We start from the raw sequence: 5,232 nt of genomic DNA on the forward strand, positions 1-5,232 counted from the left end.
AGAAAAATCTTTAGTTTTAACTAATTATCCACATCATTAAAAAGATACCAAAATTTTAACCAAAATTATAGCGAAAACATGCAGTCGGACTAAATTGGTTCAATTCTTTCACTAAATAATTCCCCTTTCATAGACCCCACTTTTAAATTTTGATCAGGTCACAAAATAATAACCAAAGATAAAGCTGTGAACACGTGGCACATCATTGACCAATTGTTTCTATTGGAGGCAACGATGCTCTTTAAATAGAGGATGATACAAGCCCAACTTAATATAGTGACAATCTTGATATTATTTGAATCCAATCAAAGTGAAATTCTTCAATATTTTATGTTTAGAGACATGGGCATGCATAAGTTCAAGAATCTAGTGATCTTGCTATTGCTTTTGATGATCTTTGGTTCATCCCAATGCACAAGAGATTTTGGTTTTCACCCTTCAAAACATTATCCTCAAAGTAAGACATTCTCATTTTATGATTTTGTTCTTTCAATATTAAGAAAATTAACCCTTATAATCTTGATTGATAGAATTAATCTCCAATTAAGATTTCGATCTACTGTCTCAAAAATGCTAACATGAACAAAAAAAGACGTATAAATTTAATCTTTAAAAGGATTTTGGAATTGAAATGAGTCGGTATATCTTATTAGACTATTGCTATATTTCCCATTTAAAAAGATAATTACGGTGTTACATATACAAGAAGTAAGGATTATAGAAAACAGTCCTTTCACATTTTTTAGTGTTCATTCATATACATATGAACTAGTTTATGAACCAGATACTAGAATTGAAGTTCGGCTTTGTCATCTAAAATTTCAAGATGATCATGTTTATGATAAGAAATAATGATATATGTGTGTGTATTTAACATATGTAGGGTATGCAAAGGTGTTTGCTACACTTGGAGTGGAGTGTAGGTGTTGCGATGGAGCGTCAAGTAAAGAAACTTGCAAAAGCATATGGGAAGGATCTTGCTCTAAGCTACAATGTCTCCCATGGAAGGATCATCATGTTTAATTGCCTCAAGTTATATAATTCGCTATAGCTAATAGAAAAGAATAAATATGTGAAACTTTATTATTTATAAAAACACTAATATTATTTTTTTCTTCATCTGGTTTATGTGAAACCAATTATTCTTTTGTATTTTGACCGATTTCCATGTTTTAGTAATATAGGACATAAATAAAAATGAAGAGAAAATTGTTAAAGTAGGCAACTTTTTTTAAGTGATTTGTACGTCTATGGTTATGTTATAACTATTTTACGCATTTTATATCCTACATAGTTTTATAATCGCGTGTGTGTATTATTAGTATATACACACCTTTACTCGCATATAATTTATTGTTGAATAAAAAACGAGAACCTCGTTCGCGTATCATTAATACGGGTAAAAAACTTTTAAGGAAATCTAAACTTTTAAGAAAGAAGAAAATGCATATATTCTTTTTTTTTTTTCATGTAATACACGAGTAAAACTAACTACTACATTAATGCAGTACACCCAAGCAATATTTATGAATTGTTTTTTTTTTAGTTTTCAACATTTCGTCTCCTTTTGTCTTTTTATTCTTTTTATAATACTAATCAAGCCGGACAAAAATGTTGAAAATCAAGCCACTCGATTGACAACTGTTCTACAAAATACGGCACCATCCTTTCCGAAAGCTGTCCGCATTCTCAATCCGTTCCCTTAAATTATGTGAGAGGAATTTGTAAATTATATGATATGGTTTAAATGATTGTGAGTAGAGGAAAGAAAAAATTTATATGTGAAAGTTAAATTTGAGGTTTTACTGTAGACACTGTATTATTTTTTAATATTTTCATAAAGTAGTTGTGAGTGAAAGAAGAAGAAAATATGATGATAAAGGTATAAAAATATTATTTAATTAAACAGAAGAGAGAAAATACAATATTTTTTAGTGTAATTATATGATATATATATATATGGATATAGGGTAGGGAACGAGCTGGGAATGCTCTAATGTTTTGAATTTATTTTTTGATTATAGGGCTGTAAACGAACCGAACGAACACGAACAAGGCTTGTTCATGTTCGTTCGTTAAGAAAATAATGTGTTCATGAACACTTAACGAACGAGATTTTATGTTCGTGTTCGTTCATTAAGGAAATTAATGTGTTCACGAACGGTTCACGAACACAAACGAACGCAAATAAAATCGGCAGAGCCTAGAGATTGAGACCAATGTATTCATCAATGTGAATGAAAGCCTATAAACAAATCGAATGAACACGAACAAGTTCGTTCATTTAACTTTATAAGAACACAGACACTTAATCGAACAAATATATATGTTCATGTTCGTTTATTTAAAGATGGACACTTGTATTCATTTGTTTAAAACCTAAACGAACATAACTGAACAAGAATAAACGAACATGTATGAACAAATGTAAATGAACACTAATATAAACGAACTTAAATGAAAACACTTAAATGAACACAAATTAACAAATATAAAACCTTTAAGCCGATAACCTATCCAGATGATATTTAATTATTTTCTATTAATACATAAACGAACATAAATAAACAGACATAAACGAATATAAACGAACGTTCGTGAACATAAATGAACAGACAGAAAATGTGTTCATGTTCGTTCATTTATTAAATAAACGAACATAAGAGAACTTCCCGTCGAACGGTTCATGAAAGTTCACCGAACGTTCAGTTTATTTACAGGCCTCTTGATTAACTTTATATATTTTAATTTATCATCTTTTTTTAACAGCTACAAGTTCTACTCTTACTTCTAGACTACTAAAATCTAATCTCATGTCAGGTTTTCAATCCTAGTCTTTAATCCCAAAAGCGACAGCCTTTACCGTACAGCCAGAGTTGAGATGACAATCGTTCTTTTGTATTACTCCACTTTTGTACGTTAACATAAAGTGCATAAGTATAAAAACTGAAATATATATATATACTAGTTTTACAGCCCGTGTCACACACGGGATAATTCAAATTATAAAGTTATAAGTAAAACAAATAATTACATAGCGTATATGAAAAAAAATGTATTACATCTATGCTTGTATCTATATAATGTGTACATAAATTGATTTTATTTATATCATAAAATAATTTTTTAAGTGAACTTAACAAAAAAAATGATCGTGAAAAATGTACCCGAGAATATTTATTTGTATTGAAAAATTCATTCTCGGTGCCATATATGTATAATTGAAAGACTTTTGGTTATTAACCAATTTCGGAAATAAAGCTTCTCATACGATAGTAGTTCTAACCATTCAGTATAAATACAAAAGGAGTGTTACCTTTATTGATATATTTATCAATTTACCACTAATTAAAGGAAAGTAGAACATTAAATTGGATGTTCTTCAGGAGCTATGTTTTTCTAAGCTATACCATGAAAAAGATTTTGATAAGTTTCAGAGAGCTTCTTGACTTTGTCATAATGACAACATAAAAAATAACATGTTAACCCATCCAATTTTGTGAATATTTTGTTTCATTTGAGCATAGTTTTCCATGACATGCTTCCCATACAACGTTCTGATCACCATTGAAGGAAAAATTAATGTTAACATAAATATTTCAAAATTGATAAAAGTAGAAGCATTAATAGGCATGGGGTGGTATGTCGAAAGTGTTCACAGTCTTTTCTTACATTTTAATAGTTGAGGGAAAAATAGTCAGTTTGCCAAATCCCGAACCTTTTGATTATTTTAAAAAATGCCCTTAAAAATAAATTTTAAACTCTAATCATGTTTAAAATTCTAACTTTCATACTTTTGACATTTTAAAGTCAGCACTTTGAACCTATAACAAATTTGACGATAAATCTATTTTGCATTCTCTAACTTTTAAAAATACTCAACATTTTCATTTTTGTCCCGTAACAAATTTTGACCTTAATATAGTTAACTTGTACCAAACAATCTATTTACCAACTTTGACCCATAAAATCAAATTTAAGTTCCACAAAAAAACCCGAAACAATTTTCATTTGAGAAACATGATTTGTTGTTGATTTTTAGAATTCACCAAGTATTTTGAAATATATAGTAAAATAATATGTTAATATTTATATTTATAAATATATATAGATGTTATATAAATATAGTGTAAAAGGAAAGTGAATAATTATTGATTTATTACATATATTAGGGTATATATAGTTTTGTAGGGAAAAAAATTGTGAGAATTAACCAAAACATGACAAGTGTCCATATTTATTTTACTTTATTAGAATAGGTAGATAGGGTAAGGTTAAAATGGAAACCCATTTGAGTTGTGAAAACTCTAGAAACTCATTCTCAACCACATGTTTTTAATTAAAGTTTAAATCATGTTGTCCACAATTAAAGTGAATAAAAAATGTAAATATAAATATAACTTTTTCTCTCTCCTGAAACATATATAAAAATTAGTAAAAAAAGGTTAAAAAATAGCAAAACATTTTTTTATGTTTCGATGTTTTGTATTAAATGTTACAACATATATTACATGTAACCCAAAAAAAAAAAAAACGATGTTACATAGGGTTTTCACAAATCAAGTGGGTTTTCATTTTATACTTTGCCTATATATAGGGGTGAGTTCTGGTATAAATAAAATTAACGTGCTAAACATACAAATAAATAGAGTAATTATAGTTTTGAAGTAGAGTAATTATGTTGTAAAAAATAAAATAGTGTAATAATAATTTCTATAGTTCAAAAGTTATAGAATAATAATAATTACTCTATCGATAGCATATTACTCTAGTTATTTGTACACTTCTCATGATAAAGCCATTTGTATTTGATCCAAACTCTCTATATATATATATATATATATATATAGGGGTGAGATCCACTGAAAACTCCTATTAAAGATAAAACTTAAAAACTCTTAAAAAATTATTTTTAAATTTTTTTTGAAGATTCTTTTTTTCCCCATTATTTTTATATGTTGTTATTGGTTTCAAAAAAAAAAAAAAACTTATCAGTAACCTCGTCGGTGTAGTGCACATGTGTAATAGTATGCATTGCATATATGCAAAAGTGTTTGTATTTCATATAATACACCACTATTGCACATATTTGATACACAATATTGTATATATGCAATATAAGACTACACGCACATCGAATACACATTAGTACGTATGTGTAATACAATATTAACGCACATGTGCACCACATCGACTTTTATTTTATTATTATTTTTTTTCCATATAATACAA

The 5,232-nt window shown here is 27.8% G+C and overlaps 1 long non-coding RNA gene across 1 annotated transcript; it reads left to right on the top strand.

Annotated features, from left to right (window-relative positions):
- The first annotated feature begins 296 nt into the window (after positions 1–296).
- On the top strand, positions 297–1,110 carry LOC143608023 (uncharacterized). Its single transcript, XR_013149122.1, has 2 exons — positions 297–457; positions 884–1,110. It is a non-coding gene; the product is annotated as an uncharacterized LOC143608023 (long non-coding RNA).
- The last annotated feature ends 4,122 nt before the right edge of the window (positions 1,111–5,232 follow it).

This window comes from Bidens hawaiensis, unplaced genomic scaffold (genome assembly GCF_021521415.1).
Source record: "Bidens hawaiensis isolate Kalapana, Puna unplaced genomic scaffold, B.hawaiensis_p1.1 tig00094461_1, whole genome shotgun sequence".
NCBI classification, from domain to species: domain Eukaryota; kingdom Viridiplantae; phylum Streptophyta; class Magnoliopsida; order Asterales; family Asteraceae; genus Bidens; species Bidens hawaiensis.